Genomic DNA, 22,726 nt, shown 5'->3' on the forward strand with positions numbered 1-22,726 from the left:
GAACGAGACTTTTTGTATGCGTGTGAGTCATTAGTATTCAAGGTTTTAACGCATTTGTATGAACCGTTTAAACAACAAACGCACCACCCGTCTTCCTAATTAAAAAAATCTTGGTTCTTTCAATTTGGAAAACATTGAATGCATATTGAATTGTTTTCAATATTTAATACAATTAATACACATCTCAAAGGCGAACGCTACAAATAATATAAGATATTGCCATTCATACGACAAGAACAATCGTTGAGTTGTTTAACGGGCAGGGTAGTTTGTGCCGAATTTAATTTTAACTACTGAATACGTTACACTACATATGCAATGCATTATGGGAGAAAACATCTCTGTGTATGTAATTAAAATTATTATCACAGTGGAAACTGACAATTGAATTATATGTCATTGTTGTTTAATTGTAGGGTTCATATCAATAATGTAAGACCTTCTCAGTCCCATTACACCAAGTAAAATGTTGCGATATGAATAAATAAAACTCACCATAGAATCCAGTGTAAAAATGCTGATTTGATCATTTTCCATGACCTATTTTTGTTTTATTTTCGATATCCTGATGGCATGAACACACATGACGAAAATGACAAATACTTTTCAATTCTCTCTACGAATATATAATGTGAAAAACCAACATAAATGCCGCAGAATGTTGCAAGATTATCTCTTCAATTTCGGCGAGACAATGTTGGATATTAATAACAATTACCTCATTATTTGCATGTCATTGGTACGCCAGAGTTTATACACATAGTGAGCAGCGCCCTCAATAGCAGATACTACAATTAATACTACCAAGCAGTGTGTGCTGTACAAATAAACTTTCATGAAATGTATTTTGGCGATGCAGTGTTTATAGGTATTTATGACAACCTATCAAATACATTGACATTGGCTATCGCATGTGATAAAGCGTGGTCGTCTAACAACGCATGCGCACGTACAAATGTAACACAAACATAACACATTTCAAGGCTAATTTTAAGCTCATGTTTGAGCATTGGTACCCATGTTTCAATTCGATTGCCTCGGATTTAAACACCTTTTCATCATTTATGTGTTTGTTTTTAGAAATGAAAATCTTAACAGCAGTCTGGAACGTAAAATAGACTTGGGCTCTTCTGCGTCTAATCACAATCTTATGACATACAATAGCATGCGGCATGGCGTTGAAGAAGAAGGAGCAACGTAGTTTGGTTGTGAGTTGGAGTATATTTGGTGGTGTTTTGTATTACACTAAGTCAAAGAAAAGCTGAGAGATATTTCTTTGGCAGATAGTTCCACATTAATCCAATTAAAAACGTGTGTCCACAAAATACGCAAGTGATATTTCCCATGGGAAAACAAATACATCGACTGCTTCCTTAAAGCAATATAATGAGGGCGCCATACAGTCACTAACTGCAACAAGGACATTTTCCAGGAAAGATGAAAATAATAATACTTTCTGCCACTGAAAGATGGTAACCATACAGAATTCATCGGATTGCAACATTAAATGTGCATCATGTTTGATAGAACTTGAATATGACAACCCATGTAATGGAAAGAACATAGAGAGAAATGACGTCTTTCTGTCGGTTTTATTTGAGTGACTTGTAAAACAGAATGGCCTGTCAATGACTCTAAAATGTCAACAATGTGAGATGGTGGGGAGATGAATACCAATTCAGAAACATTTAATCTTTACTATATATATTTCACTTGTTGTGTATTTCTATTTTATATGTTTACATTTAATATCGCGTTTACCTAAAGTTCACCTGTATGTTTAGATTTGATTCTAACTTCGATGGCAGCTTACAAATAGCGCCACCGGCGACTAAATACTATAATTTGTTATTGCAACTAGAATAAATTATTGCAAAATCTACCTAACTGATGTATCGCGTTTCAAATCAATATTAGCAATCTGTATATCAATTTTCAGCTTTAAAAATCATTAGTGTAGCGTTGGTTTATATTCTTGCCTTTTGTATGTCGCGATGTTGCAACATGGACGTGATACTGCCCTCTGTCTGTCACGAATCTGACAGCGGTATTATTCGTGACACTGCCCTCTCGTGGTACTGTACTATGAGTTTCGAAATAGCGCCCGCTGTACATGTCTTCCATGATGCTGACCTGTTTGTTATGATCGTATTGTCCTCTCCTCCATGTCTACTGATATTTTCCTCTGTAATACTGCTCAATGTGGTGAACGATACTGCCCTTTGCATTTCCTGATGCTTCCGCCTGTATCATCAGTGTTATGCTATTACTCTTGTTATTTTGTCAAGCTTCTAAGGCTGTTAATTGCCACAAAAGACAACTATCATTCATTATAAAAAGCGAGCAGGCGGAGTGTTCAAATTGAGTATTGTGGCTCGTCGATGGAAAACGTGAGCGCAATAAATAATAGAACCATCCTACACGAATCGAATTTATAGAAACTAATTGACCAGAAAAATGTAATTCTTGGTCACACAATATTATTTATTTGTTCTTCACAAATTTCTAGTTATTCTACTACATACATTTTTTTTTCTGGAATTTGAAAAAAATAAAAATTAGTTTCAAGTTCAAAATTGTAATTATATAACTTTAAGTGAAAATGATCGCTATCCAAATAAATAATAATGCCCCCCCCGCTCATCAATTTATGACTGTATTTCTTGTATTTGTTATTTTATATTTGAGTGTGACTCAAGTGAATTTGTGTCAACAGTATCGAATTGTTTTGTATTTGGATCTCAATAATGTGTCTTTCATATCAAACAAAGAGCATGATAATTGCAGCCAATAACTCGGTTTCGAAACGTCATTTTCTAGCGAAAATATTCAGTGCTAATTTCAACCAGGCTTAAATACGTTTTACGCAAATACGAGAAAGGAAATATTCCACAAATGCCAAATTTGTTAGGAGTATTAATCTATTCAGGAGTTGAAAGTTCGATCGAGTGAAAGACCACGTGATTATTTTCAGATCTAGATCCGTAGTAAGTTGGCGCTTGATACCTCGTTTGATATGGGTGACTGTGGTTGCGCCAGCAATCGAGTATATGAATAGAAATAACATGACGCGAGTTTAATGACACTATCCCCATTCCTCACGATACTGTCATCTGTGTGTTATAATACTTTCTTTTTTGTTTCATGATTATGCCTCTGCTCTTCGTGATAATGTCCTCTATGTTTCACATTACAGCTATTTGTGCTTCCCGATAGTGCCCTCTGTGTTTCTTATACTGTCCTTTGAACTTCATTATATTGTTCCATGCACTTCGTGATATTTTCCTTTGTGCTTCTTATTATACTGCTTTTTGTTTTTCACAATATTACCCTTTGTACTCAAAGATACAGCTGTCTGTGTTTCATGATACTTTTCTTTGCGTTTTAGAATAGTATCCACTGTGGTTTATGATACTACCCATTGAGCTTCGCGTTACTGCTCCCGTGCATCACGGTATACCTCTGCACTTCGCGATACTACCACCGTGATTTATGACACTCCCTCAATGTCTCATAAAGCTGCTCTATGTGCGTCGTAATACTTCCCTCTGTGTTACTTCTCTCAATGCCCCACGATACTGCCCCTGTGTTTTAGGATACTGCCCATGTGCATCATTTTACTACCCTCTGTGCTTCATGTTATTTCCCTTCTATTGATTTATCTGTAGTTTGTTATTGTACCGTCTTCATATTTGTGATTGATTGTTCGTCTTTCTGGTAATTAACGAATTACGACAGAAGTGTTTACACAAAACCTGAGAAAGTTAGTGGAAATCATTTAGCAATAATTAGTGCTTAAAATGGTATATAACCACCCACTTATCAATAGTTAACATTATCTTGCGTGGTGTTACTGTAAACATCGAAAAAATTCTGGGCCCAAGTAGTACGCAATGGGACTCCATGATAATTTAATTTTAAAACTATTTATGAAAATAGTTCAAGACAACAAAAAAGATGCCCGACATGCATACAGTGCGAGAAACTTTCTGTATTTTCAGCCAACATTTTCTCGAAAAAATAGTTCGAAGATCCCCGTGCTTTTTACGCCATATTTATAAACTGGTTTAATGTAAAAAATGATGAAATTTAGACAAATTGTCTATGTATTCATATATGTCGGTTGCTGCTTATATATATAGATTTTCCGTAAGGTTTAACTTCAACTAAACTATTGTAAACACTTAAGCACCGAATAATTCACAAGAAAAATATGGTAAATGTGGTATACGATGAAATGGGTTATTTTCAGTTCGTGCGAACGTAATCTGCTTTTTTTTTAAAATGTTTTCAATGATATTGATTTTTTTTAAATCCTTGACGTCAGAGGAATCAGACATTTACTTTATTCATCGTGCATAGACTCTTACAATGCGAGTATAAAAATAATATTTGATCTTAACTCTTCCGTCAACCGATACTTAGCATGCTTGTTGCATTCGGCGATATCGTATTACTACTGCAGGCAAATTCTGACGCAAGTGGCCATGTGTGTAAACACCGAATGCTCATCACCGCCCCTTGCTCAATTAATACATGTATATTTCACGTGGGCGTGTTATCCTACGATGACGAGAACACCTGCTGCTGAGAACACCCCCTCGTCCCACCTTGCACAATAGTGTATCATCTGGTACATTCGACATATTGCTACCTCGTCCATTAAATAACCATAAGCACGTTGTGGTGTAGTGGCAGCTTTCTGTCAAATTAATTTTCAAGAACAGGAGTGCAATGCGTCTCCGCCATTGATTTCCGTGGCAAAGACAATATATCCGTTCAACTACAATGAACTATGATTACTTATCGGTAAATTATTAACGAATTCTCGTTTTCATTTCCGAACGTAATTTGTCAAGCAATGTCATAAATGTGTTGTTTGTTCGATACACTTGCATAAACCTGGGTGGTTAGATTTAATATAACCTAATCTACAAAGAAATAAATTAAAGTATGACAATCAATAATAAATTCGCTTACATTAGGTTATGTGTCGACCCATTCAAAGTTCTGGTCGTACTAATCAAGATTTCATACTGAAAACAACAAGGTGTAATCACACATCGGGTAATATAATCACTTGGATAGACGTTGCTGTTACCTTGAAGATGTGAAAGTGAACATATGATCCCTTTGCCACTGCCAAATTGTTTTTCTTCGAATTGTGTTTTGAATCACTTGTTAATCGCTGCGAATGTGTTATATTTGTTCAATGAATTATAAACAGGATTACTGAATATTCGCTGTATTTCGGACGTACAGCCTTTTCAGTATTGCCTAGACTTGACAAGGCGATATTAGAAGACGCGTGCGTTGCGTATTTTTTCAAACGTTTTTAATGAATGTCATACTTATGCTAAAATGATGTGTGTGGTACCACGTGACCACATATGAGATATTCAATCATGTGTTTAACCATCTGGTAACGCAACGGTAATTTTATCTCTCTATTACATGGATCAAAAAATATTAAAAAAAATTGTTTAAACACCCAGTATCTACAATGCGCACGTATCGAAAATGTTATGATAATATCGATGGCAGTTAGCTGAATTAATGTTCATATTCAAACCACCACTTCATTGCTATTTCAGGTAGAATTCCATTAAGGTAGCGAGAAGGTTTTGTGACGTTTTTAAATAAAACATTCTCTGTCTGTTGTCTCGTTCAGAACAGTAATTTAGATTATATATATCAAAAGACTAAGTATAGAGGTGCAAGTTCGCACAAACTGGACAGACATTGTTTACATAATTATCACGTGACATCAAAAATGGCGAACCTTGTAAAAATGACTAAGTACGCGATTGCGAGAGCACACTGCGGAATTTCCTGGTGAAATTTAAGTTATGCATTGTCCGTAATCAAGTCCATTGAAATGCGTCTCCGATAATCAAAAGACCTATTATTCCGATTTCTATGCAGGTTTGTTTTTTTGTCCCCAAATTATTTCATACTTGGCACCTTTAACAGACTATTATTCTGTGACAAAGCATTTTCTTTAAAAACCCAGACATATTTCGCACCATCATTATCTTTTGAACGATAACTGCGAGTTTGAATGTCCTAGTCCGAACGCACTTCATTTGGCGGCGGTCCCAATGAGTCGTTCTCGATCAAAACTTCAACTCGAGAAAAACGCGAAAAACAGTTTTGGTTAATAAAACACTGTAGATTTGCTGCATTATTATAAATATACACTAAAAATGGCCAAACATTATAACCACTGATATCATAGAACTCATAAAGAGTGTCAGATAATGAATAATTTCAAGCTCGAGCGTGAAAAATGAAGAAAACTGCTGGCATTTGAGTCCGTACTGCAGGAACGTTCGGGTTTTCCATTGTTATGCAAACGAACAACGAGGGATAATCCTCTGACAAACATTACTGTCCCACTGTACACGCTGACAGTTTACAAACAAGCTAATCCTTCAAGTGACTCAGATAAGACATCTAATAAAACGGTTTTCATGGTGAAACAAAATGGCCGATGTTTGAAAAAAAATTGCTGTGTCAGAATGCGACACTGAGTGGCAGATTTTTCTTTGCCTCGTCTGTCAACGCTTTCTTTCTTTTCTTCGCCATTGCGTTAGAAAAAAAAATGTATTAGTAAAATAGAATATTGACTTGGAAAATAAAACGATTTAAAAGAAAGTTCAATGATGAAGTTGTGCAAAGTTACAGTACTCCTTTCGCACAACCTCCCGCCCGCTTCCGCTTTCCAATCACCTTTTTTCTCTCGCTTTTGCGACCGCTTGTTGAATTCAACCGGACAATTTCCGCTTTTTTTTCGACCGCGCAAACCCCGAAATATCACCGCCCACCTGCTCGCTCGCGCGCGCGCATTTAAAATTCGGACTAACAGAATAATTTCCGAGGTTCACATTGTCTTATAATTGTCTTTCTGGTTTTTATAGATGTTGAACAGCTGACAAAAGTTCAAATACTTTTTGTTTTAACTATATATAATTATATGCACGCAACCTGACCCTTTGACCTCGATTTGGCGTGGACTGAATATTTTATTTTAAACAATATTCTGACGTGAAATACAAAATGTATTTCAACACAAGTACGACATGGTTGTCTGGGGTTTCTTTCCTGATTGTTGAGTCTTCGCAATGTGTTTTGTATAATTATTGTTGTTTTCCCCCGATGCTGAAGGACCGTAAAGCTAAATGGCAGTTACATGCATGGGCAGAGTGAAAGAAAATATTTCTAAGCCTAAAATAAAACCTAATATTACACCTCTTTGTGTATTTGTTAATTTTACATATGTTTGTCATGACAGTATGTTTGTAAATATCTAGAAAAATCTCGTCTTTCGTTGATAATTTCGATTGTTTGTTTGGAATGTCGATCCCCATTGGTTTCTCCATACTGAGTTTAGGAAGGGCGTCGATCAACACCGTGACAATCAGCCGAGAGAAGACAAACATTGACCGTAATTCATGGAGATCATGTCCGTAATTTGTGGGCTGAAACCCCAAATAATTAATCAAGTATTATTATTTTAATATATATTTTATTTTACATCGCAAAACTAAACCATGCCCAAAACAGAGCTAGAGTTTTTCGCGGTGAAACAACCGCATTGAAGACGATGCAACTTCAACTAGCCATTTCTTACCTTGAAATAAAAAAAATAAAAATTCGAAGAGCATCGGGGAAAATATTAATAATCATCCTTATCAATCGCTTGCTTTATTTTATTCGAATCCATGAAATTCATGATTTTTTTTACATTTGTTGGCAACTTCCGCGCTAAAAAAGATTGAAAAGGTGGGTGTGGTTATTTTGCAAAGTCCTGTTGATAATACGGACAAATATGGTTCTGTGATTCACATAGTTGTTTGTGCTGTGACAGGCTTCAAAATTATTCGCTGAAAAACATATATTTTGACAAACTGATGGAATTTGACCTTAGTTCAAAAAGAAAATACTAGGCTAAGATACATTAGAGCTCACGCGAATCAGTTTTCTCTGCAAGTTGTGAAATAAAGTAAACCAGAGTAGCGTCGATGATTTTCAGCTCTGAAGGACATTGAATTGTTTATCGACTGGCCACCAAATAGTTATGGCTATAACTAAATTTGACACGTTTTTCTTTTAAGCCCAATAAATTATTCATACATGTCAAGCTCTGTTCGATTTTTTCAGGGCATGTGGCCGTTTTTAGTCGAAAATATTTTTTGTGGGAACACTTTTGCGGTACGTATACAGTATAGACCGAGCTCATTCAATGATCGTGACTTAATTTTAAAAATTGAATGTCAAATTTTACCAGACGTGGACCGATGTGGATTCGATATCGTTATTTTTGGAATTAATCACTAACATTTCCTCGTTTCTCTGCTCTGTCAAAAGGAGTTTCCTAGGCTTTTTTCACGTAACTGTCTCATTAAAATAAAAATATTATATCTAGAACAAGCACCCAAAACACGTAACAAGAGGTCCCAGTTCAGTTGCTTTCACGATACAAGTGTAATACAGCTATTAGATTTGAAGTGTCGTTCAGAATGTAATAATAGTTAATACTAGTTGTATGTTCACACTTCACTATCAAAACCACCATTTCGACCACCCATGTGCCAGTTTTCAGTGTTTGGGCGAGCGGTCAATGTTTTCAATAAGCGAGCGAGAGAGCGAAAAAAAAAAACGCGATTAAAATGCGGTCGGTTTCCGGTCGGACAAGACCGCGTGGTCGGAAATTAAGCGATAAGCGGTCGATGTAAAAGCGGAAGGTTGGGCGAAATGAGTACTGTATGACCATGTTTCTCCGACGAAGTCTCGACTGACAATAATGCTGACAATGGACGTTAGATAAACACGCATTGTTTGCAACTGGAAGCTTATCACCCGTTATATCAGAATCGTCAACAACAGAGTATACAGATAAGATTTTATCATTTAATTCCTTCAAAAGATAAACACTATGCAAATATCCACGAAACGGCAGTTGTAGTCTTTTCTGCTAGTGTTTTAAAACACTAATTTGAGCAACGTTATTTCGCAATTTCGATCTTTTGTAAACCTGGGGTGATGTATCAAGGTCTAAAGTAACCGTTTTATCAATTTTTGAAAAATCAAGAAAAAAGTGAAAATTTCCCTTCTCGCTACCTTAATACAATAAAATTAAAAAGAACGACGACGAAAGCGACACTGAGCTATGTTGGCATGGAAATGAATTTGAGGCTTCATCCAAAATAAATTGGCGTTGTTTCAATGACGTGGGCGATAATGAGTGTTCACTGGACCAAATACTTGATCAATTTCAAAATACATGGACATTAATAAAGATATGCGCATTTTTTTTTTCAAATTCGTTCTCAATTTCCGCTGTCCGGGTTTGCTTATCACACTTTTGGACTAAACCTATCAACAATATCATCGAAAGGTCATTTACCAAGTCTATGGCGTCAATGTGGATACTGCTTACAGTTCACAGTGGGAATTTTAAACAGAAATCAAGTTCCATTGCTACGATCAACAGCCAACGAATGACAGACTATTAATATGTGGTTCGACCTTGAAGGGCGCCCTCTTTTGATGTAAATATTCACGAGTTCGAACATTTGTTATGTGTCGGATAATTCTCGAGCTCGAGGAAATGCGTTGCAAAGATAATTAAGTTTAAGCCCAAGATATTGTCGACGGCATTGGCCGATCGAGACATTTTCGGCAGTTGTATTAAAGCCACCTCGTACTTCAATATAGACCTGTATGAGTCCTGCAAAGGTGTGGGCCTCAGTCGCCCGGGCTCAGTCATCGCGCCGCGTTGCGTTGGTTACACGCGACGTATACAACACGTCAACATGTCTTTTTTGTACGCATGCAATTCGAAGGTGTCATGTGACTGTGCTTTCGTAACATTGCCAAATTGAAGGTCAAAGCCAAAATTATAGAAAACTTAGTGAGTACATGTTGCGCTAACATAGTCTACTTGAATGTAATTGCCTGAAAATATTTTATCAGAAAATGAAATATGCCATGTGATGCAAATGAGTGCACAGGACACCGTTGTGAGCGTAGATATTGTCATGACCTGTGTCCGGCATTGTTACATTTTAAATGACAAATTATACACTCATACTCGTTAAACGACATTTCTATATCATTGTGACGTCACGGAAATCACTCTGTCGCTGGAGGGCGCGACTGAAAAGAAAGGTGAAATGAACGGTAGCAATTAAACCGAGTGGGTTTTCCTCTGTAAACCTAGCAAGTGAATTTTTCCGCTGGAGTTTCTGTGAAAAATTGACGTTCCTTGTATTCCGTAGACACTTACGTTCTCAAAACGGAAAGGTCGTCGTCTGCGGCAAGCGCGGGAATCGAGTCCTAACAACGCACCGTTAAAACGCAAAGGCTCATGGGAAGACGCTTTTTTGAAGACATCGTCACGCTCTGGTCATCTGCCACATGCGCAGGTGACAACTCCCCCGGGTGAAGTTGGATATATTACCAGTAATACTATAATAATCATTTGAGAAAAAAACTAAACGCGAACACAGGTTACACTAGTTGTTGTATACTATACAATGGCGTGTCGAGTGAACATGTTGATGCTTCCAATCCTAACAAGTGTCATTTGATCAATTGAAAAAAAAAATCGTCAAAACGATATGAATATTAATCAAAACGATTATGAAAAACATAATAAACGAGCCTTTTGGGTTATGACTCTCAGAAATTGTTATTAAAATTGTCAACTGTGTAGGTATTTTCTTATTAATTTACCATCAGGTTGGGCCAGTCGAAGCGACCCCATTAAGACCTAAAATCGTAATCTGAATTTCACTGCCAATCATTTCATAACGTCAGTGATGTATCAGTGTATTACCAATACCTTTGTTCTACTTCTAACAATGACGCTGCTCCGAGGGATCTACGTTTAACGACTCACTACCGTATTTAAATCTCACGGACATGATGCTGAACGAAGTTGTTGAGCACCATGAACGCGTATAAATGGTTACAAATTCTGGGCTCAATATTCCATCAATCAAAAAAAAAAAGAGCAAATAAAAGGAAACGGGTATCTGAACTTATTTCAATTAAAACAACGACTCTGTGTTCTCCTCCATAGTGTTAAGCACTACTTCAGACTTCATGTTAAATTTCATATTGTTGTATTTTACATGCACCCGCGGTACATAATTCTAGTTTCAGACTTTCAGGCAGTCATTCGAAAGAAATAATCTCAGCAAAGTTCCCAATTTTACTGATGCGAGTATGTCATCCGCGCCTCCTTTACAGCATCACAAGTACGCGGTTTGTGAAGCAACACGCGTTCGAATCCCAGGTAACGCGTTTTGACGCGTCATATATCTCTCACGATTGTGACATTTTAACAGTGTGCCGCAGAGATAAGCGGCGGGGGGGGGGGGGGGGGGTCTGAAAACTGTACACGAGGGCTATGAATTGCAATTACGTAAATGCAATATAGGTCTAGGATAATCTACTCCCCCATTATTTATTGATGCTCTATTTAATAACTTGAATATTCATAATATGTCGGTAGTTGGCAAGGCAACCTTTCTTTAACTGTTCAATATATAAGCTGAGATGCATATTTGAGATCGAGAAAAGTGCTCCATACTTAGGTACTCTCATTTCGTATCAGACTTGCCGCGATTCGATCCAAGGTCGCAGCAAATGTATATAACACCAACAGTGCCATTAACACTCAGTAATTAGGGCAAAATGGCAATGATTGCAATGAACTCGAGATACAAATACTTTAGAAATGAAAAAAACACATTGCGTGCCCAAGGGAACATGTCAGATATACAATTCTTGGCGTTCAATACATTAGAATTTGTTGGCAACTACACACTTCAAGCAGAAGTGATTGCCGTCATTGCTGAAGGGATGGCTATTCCTTTCATTGATAAATGCGAGACACTGTCTAGGGAGAGACTTTAGTTTATTCCTAAAGTAGTTTTGATGACATTGATAATACATTTAGTCTCCTAACGGGGGGAACTAAGTGGCCAGGACGTGATAATTAATGGAGGCACGGAGATTTAAACATTTTGACGTCACTGTGTTTGTGTGTGTATGTTTCCCGGGAGATGGGCGTGCAACTAACGTGACAACAAAAAAGTGGCAAAGTATCGATGTTCTGGAATTTCACTTTTTTCACGCCGAGCATCATGTTTATAGCTAAGACACTAAAACGCATTTCGCAGCTTGTTATGGCATACACATTTCGCAAAGTCAATACGGATATTTCATCAACCATAACTGTCACGTGATTACGACGCAGCGACTGTCACAGCAGAATTGTAATACAACCTAGTTATTCATTTGTTTCATAATGTAATATGGACATCATGATCTCTTGTATTGGGAAGCTCCCCGGAGCTGATTGTCCCTGGACACATTCGAGTTACTTGTCCGGTCACGGAAGGTACATAATCGTTAGGATCGAAACTAAGTGCCAGGCAAATAAGCAAATGTATCATCGTGTCTTGTCTTAACGTTCGCACATCATTCCACTTCAAGCCTACACTCCTACACTATATATATATATATATATATATATATATATATATATATATATATATATATATATATATATATATTCCGTGACGCAATATCCCGTTTGACGCATACGCATACGGTATTGATAATATTAGCATAATTGATCGAGGTACACAGACGAATTCTGCTGTGTAGATGTTTTTATTTTATTGTATTTTTGTTTGATAACTTCGCACCTTCTCCTTCTTGTGCTATGTGTATTCACAGTGCCAACCGAAAGCATTACTGTGTGTTGCTCAACGTAATCAACTGACAATAAAATTTCGGTCGGACGTGCCAGTGTATGTGTTTTTTTACGTCCAAAATACACAATAGTTATAATGGTAAGGTGACAAACAAATTTAAGCTATAACCATTTTTGATTGGCATTCTAGCGATCAAATACGTTCACAGTGCTTATCTCCAAACACAAACGCAGTACAGTCTACTGAATTATTTAAAAAAAAAAAGATCGGTGACCGGATTTTGTTTTAATCTTCTAGTTATTGATTTATGGAGATCGCTGTAATACGCACAAGATCACGCTCGAATTGGCCAAGGTTTCGATTAACTATCGCATAAAGCAACAAATTGTGTTTTATTTTGTTTTCATTAATGTCATGTAGACATCACTAATCTTTTTTTTTTATAATGAACGAATTATTTTTTTGAAATTGACCGTAAACAAAATAGCCTACATTTAAGCATACGCATCTCCTTTTAACTAATTCTAATTAATAAAGAAAATCATCGCAGTTTTGTATAAATGTGTATTTGTTTTGTTTTGATGAGATGGCGTTATCGCTCCTGTAATGCATTTTTGGTTCGTGTTAGGACGCCAGGGAGATTACCGGAGATTTTGGTACGTATCAACGACCATATACACGCAATGCCGTGCATGTCAGCAATTTGCCTGACAAACAGTGCATCAGCAAAATTGATTTCGGATTTGGAGGTACATGATCTGTGTACATTATTTTAAAATTCACGCACCTGGCCTCCACCCCAGTCCACAATAACGTTTCTTTTTACAGTTTTGTATAAAACACTAGTACACATTTCGCGGTTTCCTTCGATCTGATAAAACATTGACGGAAAATATCATGAACAATATACGAGGGCCAAATGTAGATAACTTACTAATGTAATTCTTTTTCGCGTCAGCTTGTTCTGTGGGGTTTACCCGATGGTTAATTTGTTCACCTTTCCGCATCCGTGAATTCGGCAGAAAAATAAAACACGGTCATTGTAGCAACACTCACTCCGACCCTAACGACCAAATAAATCTTCAAGTCGAGTCACACAAACAATTACTATAACTTTTTAATTAAAAGTTGGCGGAAGGATAAGCTATAATTTCCGTGAATTTGCCATTTTGTGTACTCACCATGGCAACGAGCGAAACGGTCAATGCTGGTGAAATACGTATCTGAAAGGTAATCTTTGCATTACAAGGTACTCGCTGGAGCGGAGAGATACAAGGTGTCAAAAAAAAGCCGGTATCCTTTTTTTTGTTTAATATCAAATTACCTCCAATTCACAATTTTAACTTATTTTTTTTATCGCGTTCATGATGATGAAAATGGTGGATTCAAATGACAGCGACTCCTCACACAGTCGTAATAATTGGAATAGGTCTAATTATAACTTTACTGTTTTGACCGTATGAGGATTTTAGTCGAAAACAAATCAATCTGATGTTAGATAATTAAAAATAATTGAAAAATAATTCCTAATCAATTGGCAATTTTAAGCTAAGCGTGTTCATTCTTTCAGTCGACAGTTCCCTTCTAACGAAACACCCACGATACAAATCTTCTCTAATGAAGCGACACATTTTGAAACAATAATCACGTTTGTACAACGCTGCGCAGAACTAGTTGCAGCGGCGCGTTTTCTTTCAATTCAATATGAACACGGACACACAGAAATAGTTCATAAGACATACAGGTAAGTATTTTCATCATAGCACACACGTAACACACATACACATACTCACAAGTAACACACATATACACACGTACGTACATCTTAAAAATCCCACACCAGTAGAAGATTTCCATACCGGTGAGGTTTAGTGATTACCTCTAAACATTTCGGAAACATACACCAATTATACACCACTTCCTTAACCTTTAACTTTCATTCCAGAAATAATTGGCGATATCGATCTGGTATTACGCATTAGCAACTCTAACTGCAACCTAATTGTCGCCGTGTGGGTAATTACGAAGCCGCACTGCTATGCGCAGTGCATACGCCATTGTCGCTTACCTCGTAGAGTTCATGAGTTGACACCCTTCGATGACACCACAATATTAAAACGCACCAGGATATTGCAACAAGATTTGACCCACTAATAACATAATGGCAACAATCATTCCTGTGGCTATTATTTAACAAGGAAAAATCTTTGTAACGTAATCCGCAAACAGGCAGATTTTTCTTACTAATAGGCGTTACTGTAACGGAAGTCTACGTAGTTAGCCTCTGGTAAAAGTATTGGTTTCATCAAATGTTCTCTTTATTCCTTTACGTTCTGGGTCACAGGAATAACGACCACTTCTCCATTGAATGATTTCGAATTTAATGTTAGCACATTTTAGAATCTACAATCATTTAGCATGTGTTTATATGTTAGTATGAGTGAAAGTAGAAAGTTTTGACCATTAAATTCAATAATATCCCTAAATACAATTAAGCCAAATGCTTGCAACTAAATGAAACTTTAAATTTTATTCATGTTAATAAAATGACTAAACTTGTTTGCAATTGGCTGAGAAAACTATGTAGTATTAACCATCACAGATTTCATCCTTAGCAATACTTATAATTTAGTAGAATTTATGGAACACAACTAAAGTACACGTTTCCAAAAGTATGTTTAACATCATATGTAAAATATTGCTCAGCTCCAAAAATTCAAACACAGGCAAGGCTTTGGTAATTTTTCTATGTTTTCCAGTTGTGACCTTTTGACCAACTCGTCGTAAAGCGATTAAAGTAAGAGTAATTGGATAACTTGCAGCAAGTGTCAAGCAATTTACAAACAGACGACATTGTACCGTCACTATCTTATTAATTGAGTGATTTATTTTCGTAATTCAAGTTGTTTTTGAATGATGCCGTGAACGTGACTAATGTATTCAAAGGGTGAACTGCGCTATTTTTTTTTCCACGATCACCAACAGAGAACATTGTGAAACTAGCAAAATGTGTACTCCGATTGACCAGAGAATTTGCATATTCAACGGGTGTATATCCCTAAAAAATATACTCTACATAAAAGGGCACCCACAACGTTAAATGTACGTACGGATGCAGGAATGACATTATAAAATATTATTTTCTTTGTGTGCCTGTCAATGTTGTTTTGATATTTTGCGATTATTCCCTTTTTGTTCAACAACCTGAATTTCCTGTAATGCATAATTGCATTTGATCTTTCCAAAACTGCATATTGTTGATAATCGGTGAAGGAAAGGTAACGACCCCCGTCTAATTACGAAATCGCCATTGTCCTGCACATAGCAGGCATTCCGGATCCAGTAGGGGGGGGGGTAACATCGCTATTAGTACATGCGCATGTTTGACTACTAAAGATGGAACGAAATTACACACGCAGCCAATACAATAACTGTAGGTGAACTGTTACTTGCAAATTGGCATGCACCAATATAACATTTGTATATGAATGTGGCGTCAGTATGTGTTAAACCACATTCCATCAAAACCGACTGTGGTTCCCTGAACGCCCGAAGCACTTTTCATTTTTTTTCAAATGCCTACGAGCGATTTGGGGGACAAAAAAAAAACAAATACCGAAATTACATGTTTCGAAAACCCATAACGACAAATAACCTTTGTGAAAATGACGCCGTCATGATCAATTGTAAGAAAGCGATGGACTAATACTCGATATCACATGTGTAAAGTTTGATTAACACGTCAAACAATATACGCAAGATGACTTAAAGTCATCTCGTATTTACAACTGGCAGAAAAAGTACATTTTAGAAAATGATCCCAGTCGAATATGTTGACTAAGTGCAATAATCCGGGGCAACCTGAAAATGTTGGGATTCATAAACAAAGTTATCAAAACAAAACAAAGCTTCGAGTCCCCGTTTGGTTCGGGATCACTGCGTGCTATCCGGTTAAAACAGCGTAATGTTCCGATTTCTCGCTACTTTCTCACGAACTTCTGTTTTGACTACTAGTCTTCACTAGAAAAAACGGATATCACGGTCGAGCGTTTGAATCCATGGCTCACATCATGTTTCCTGTTTACTACACTCACACGTGGCTCTAGTTTATCAGTAATGTTTGTGATTCGAATGTAAATGAAAAAAATAAAATAAAATTATTCGTCTCCATGCATCGGCGCCGACAGATCAAATCTATGTGATACATGTGTATATTTATTTAATTCACACTGAAGGTCAGTATTACTTTATTTAATCGTACGATTACTCATAGAATCAAATAGCTGTTGCCAAGGTAACTATACGTAATAATGAAATGGCATAGCAGTGCATTATTTACTTCATATATTTGAATGTAATACTGGGTCGTTCACTCGGTTTAACCGGAGAGAACAGACAACACGCAAATGTTCATGGATGATGTAACCTTTAATTTCCACGTCGCTGTTTTTTTATTCTTTTGATTTCCCAATGCCAAGACATTTATACAATCGATTAAAACAATGTATAACACGTTGAATTTCTATTGTGTAGGTTAATAAAAATATAATTGACGACCAACTTTGTTAATCTTCACGCAAATTGAACTCGTTCTTTAGATTGGTACTGACCCATTTTCTAGACAGGCATTTCGTTCCCGTGGCTCGGTATCATAAGTATGTACAGCATGTTCATACGATATACGTAGCGAAATGTGACGTCATAATTATCTCCACATGCAACTGCATTTAACATAAACCCTCTTACATTACGTCATCCACAACGTAAATATGAACAAAACAGCACTTTATATAAGCAAAAGGAAAAGAATGCCGTCGAATAATGTATTATTGACGATATTAATATGACGTCATATGCAACGCTTTCGTCTCCATATTAAAATTGTCATAACCCTGAACTGTAAACGATGCTTACAACTTGAGTCACGGTCAAGACAGGACTCCTTGGGTACAGTTTTCAAGTTTATACGAACTGAAGTGTAAGATACTACACATAACTTATGAATGATTCCGACAGTTATCCGTTTTGAAACGAGCAGCTTTGCACTATTGTACATCAAGTATCTGACGGTGTATTTCTATGTGTATGTCTATTTCAACATTAGTTCACTGTATGGTAATAACAGTTCATATTATCGACAAAAGCAAACGCATAAACGCTATTTTATGAGTTTGATGATGGCGGTGCCTACTGTGTTTGCTATCAGAAAATAAACTGATAATGTTTCTATCGATACTGATATATATATATATATATATATATATATATATATATATATATATATATATATATATATATATATATATATATATATATATATATATATATATATATATATATATATATATATATATATATATATATATATATATATATATATATATATATATATATATATATATATATATATATATAATGTAATCGCAAAACGTAATAGGTTTTTTTATTTGACAAAAGTGTATTAAATATGATATATAAACAGCCATCAACATCACTGCTTTTGATAACAATCTCGGCATGACAATAATCGATTTTTCTACGTAATGTCAATAGTTACGAAGCATGTAGACAATCATGTGATAGGTGTAAACCTTTATTTGTACCTGTATATATGTAAGTTTTTACGTACATAGTGTCAGCACCGCATGTTTAGTTATATTGAATATTGGAATGCGCATGCTCAACTTACTGATTATAATTATACTATAGAGGTATATTCTGTACGGTGAGTAAGGTGTAAAGTGCCTTTACCCACCTCTTGGTATGGTGTTCAGTCAAAGCGTAATTACAGACACATTTGGGCTCGTCCCTGTAAGCAGAGACACTTGCACATTGTCCCATCAAAGACAGCGTGGTAGTCAGAAAAGTTAAACTAAGAAAGTTCACGCTGTGATACATATGCAGCGCGGGTTGCTGTGAGAGTAAGGTAGGGGTTAAATGTATTTAAATTCATAAGAGATGAAATGAAGTGTCAAATTACCATGGCAACCGCAAATCATTGACTTCAACAGTAATATTAACACTGACAAGCATTTGTTTAGCGAACTGATAAATATATTTGCTATTGAAATCAACAATGCACGCTGCTGTTATCACGTGTCTCGGTCAAGCGAGAGTTAAATTGGTGGGTCATTATCGGCACCATTTCCTGGAAAAACAACACGTCAGTTCTGATTTGTATCTGTTCCGGAACTTTCAGTCTGAGGATTTCATGCAAAGTAAGGTATTGTGAACTAATTGCTCGAGAATTATCGTGTATTTTCCGTTCACTGGCGTTAGCGTGTACGGCATATCCAATGTCTTTCTGATAACTTGTACATCATGTGGCCGAGGCAATAAGCGTTAAAAGCAATGACGATTTCTATATTAATGGTATAATTTGGCAATGTATGACATCAACGGTATTTTGTGGTGCGTGAACTGCGCTTAATGACAACGAGATATAAGTGTAATCAATCGTTGAGAACACCAACCTGAAACCAGGCTCGGACATATATAACATTCGGCCATCGCAGATTTTTCGAGCATTTGCCTGTAGTAGTAACAACACTATTAATTTGTTCATTGCTCAGACATCACGATGTTCTAAAAATTCAAGTATGCAGTTACCATTAACATGAACGTTTCAAACGCTGATTACGTAATGCATATGTCGCTCTTATACTTTCCTCTAAAATAAAACAAAAAATATAAAGCATCGTACACAATTGAGCAAATCCAAATTCTTTGAATACTAAAGTGTGCTTTAAAAAGAAATCGCAAATTCGCTTCGGTAGATTAAAACACGATATGGCGATATAGAAGAATGCCCAGCTGTGAACTTATTGACTCGTTATCTCCAGTTGATATATAATGGCGGACTTAGGATATTTCCACACATCAAAATAGAAACAAAAACTGTTCTACGGCCATACCTATAACATATCTGACTCCCAGGGGTGTAGTAGAATAATATATCTTATGCGAACACTTTACGCTATCCCCGTATTATCGGTCATCAACGGTACATTTGAAGTGGTGGGTGCAGTTGTTCGATATTTAACGATGGATGGAAACTGCGACAAGGTGATATAGCAATTTGTTCATGTTCTCAGCTCGTATTGTAATGGAAATAATTTCCCAGTAGGCGCTGACAGAGTGCGTTTGACGATGAAACCCATTTACTTAATACATCATTGTCTGTTAGAGTAATTGTGAGTTATAAAAAAGGAAACGACGTTCGATCTGCAGAGGATTGTTCATCCGTTTTGTCTACAACCATTCCCATTAGTTTAAACCACTACGAGTAATATTCTGTCTTTCGAATCAAAGTCGGGTTTGGGGAGGAGGAGGAAAGGGTCGCACATGATAACAATTACAATAATCGGTAAAATAATACAATTTAGAAAGTTCAACTGAGGATTGTCGAGACTTACTTTTGTGATTCTTAAAATAAAATTCATTTTCGAAAGAAAAACATTTTTTTATCTCAAAAAAATTCAAAATTATTTTTGAACTTTTGACGTGAAAACACTTCAATAGATTAATAATTTTCGAATTTTTGAATAAAATATTAATCTTTATAATTCAAATCAAATTGTATTAGCATGAGCTAATATTTATACAAAACATGCGTGAATATTTCCGACAAATTAGTTATGTTAGTGCTTCCATATATTATTCAGAATTTCTATAATTACTGAAAATGCTAATTTACATAAACAAACAATCTATCGTTCATTAAATATAGCGCGTTCAAATAGCAATGTAATCAGTGGATTAATGATATGTAATATGTCATATGTACAGACTAATGTCGTGAATTCTACATTCCAAGTGTGTGTTTATTTATTTTACCTCATTAGTTATGCAAATTATATCAAAATATGTAAATTAGGTCATCAGACATTAGTAGTTTCTAAATCTGTGGTGGCTTAGACCCATTATTCCAAATGAGATAAGAAGTAAACACAGTAAAGAGGACTGTAATGTAGATTTGGAAAAGTACAAAATGTAAATTTTGATTTCATAATCATGCGTGTTTAAGAAGTGTAAGTACATGGATTGACGGAGAAGACAATTCTGATTGGTAGAAATGATAACGTGTACCACATATTTACATAAAAAGACCTAAGTTAACGTGTTGCTGATGTGTTGCATCCAAATAATCCGTATGACAGTTGCGTACTTCTATTTTATTTTGTATGTACACTATTAAATGACACGTAGTATAATTTAAATACTGTTGATATGTCAGGCACATTTTCTCGATAATAAATGCACGAATCTTCATTGCATTGAGCACGTATACGGAATTATTCAAATTCGCGTAGATTTTACTGATCCGCGAAAAACAGCAGAATTAAAACACGGTGGGGAATTATTGCGTTTACAGTGTGTGGTTTTGGATTGGTACTTCAAGGACACATGATCGTGTTCATTTCACTACTCCAGAAGGTTCTTTATTCCCATATGGTGTCATTACCATTTGTTTCAAGGTTAAAGTGATTTTAAGTTATAAATGATAAACAATCATTATTTTTGAAAGTTACATCGACTTGGAGCGCTGTTTTGAAATTTGGCTACATAATGGAGTGCCAACAATACATTGTTTGTGGAGAGAACCCCTTCTTGAACGTTGTCACATGACATTATCTTGGCCGATAGATTATGTAAAACACAGAGGCATTATACGGCACGTTTGACAGAGCAAGGAAGTGTTAGGGCCCTTCTGGACATAATTAGACAGAAACCGGATGCGAAAATCATGTCATGCATGTGAATTCCGCGTTTTATGTAATCAACAAAACGATATCTTGTGCATTTATTTAACGTTTGTTGTCATCGACGCGTTGCTGCAAATTAACAGATAAGCTTGTATGTACTTGGTAAACAAATTCCTTTTCTGATAAGTGATTGTGATTTGACGTTACAAATTATAATTTCCCACACTCGTTCTTTTTTTTTTATATTCGCTAATTTTAGATAGCCGGTAAACCTCACATGTGAACATTAAACTTTATCACCACATATATAATTCATTAGTAACCTTATTAAACAAGTGCACACTTTTAACTCGTCCCGCATGTATTTTCAGAATAACGTGCTTGTGTATTCAACACACGGCTAGGTGATATGTTACAAGGTAATAGAAACGTGACAGAATAAGGTTGATTTCTTCGATACGATAAAATGACTTAAACCCCAACTAACGGTACCAAGATATTTGCACGTTGTCACACCCCGTGACTCGGGCGATCAAAACTCGACTATTTTCCTCACGTATATGTAAACAGTTGGACATCTCCGATTACTTCGAGCAACGATAAATTGTACAATAATTAGTATCAAGATTTTAATGAACGATGACTTCTGGCCATATCCCTATTTATCAATTTGACAGTGTATATTGAAAATATCAGAATGCGCGCTTAACTATGATGTTACATTGTGATTACATTAGAGTACGGGATGTTATAAACTGGGTTTTCAGTCGAACGGCACTTATTATCACTCTGCATACTTTCAATCGCTTAAGTTATCATTACATGTCTCCGCGCGCGCATCGGATCTCAAATCCAGAAACGTCGCAGTTTTTGACTCGCTACCTTACTAATTATTGTTTTATGATGACGTATTATGATTTACGTCTTGTTATATAACACTTCTCTAACAGTAGATTATTAATTGCAATACCAAATCCAGTTATTGCATGTTGTGCAATCAAATGTAATTAATACATCAATTAATTTTGATTGTAATTAAGATAAAAGTGAATTCCACTGAACTCATTATCGTTGCTTCCGTTTCCACCGATCGCGAGTTTGCCCGTATATTCCACGTTGGAATATTCGTGTATTTGTTTGCACATGTACACGTTATTACGACACATGTGCACCGCATATTCCCCGAGGTGTAAGCACCATGACATAAAAACAATATTGCCTTAGGTGTTTCACACAGACCACCCACCGCAGCATCGGTACATACCAAACACGATTCGATGTATTCGA

Source organism: Saccoglossus kowalevskii, chromosome 18, assembly GCF_978046115.1.
Source record: "Saccoglossus kowalevskii chromosome 18, keSacKowa6.1, whole genome shotgun sequence".
Classification (NCBI taxonomy): domain Eukaryota; kingdom Metazoa; phylum Hemichordata; class Enteropneusta; family Harrimaniidae; genus Saccoglossus; species Saccoglossus kowalevskii.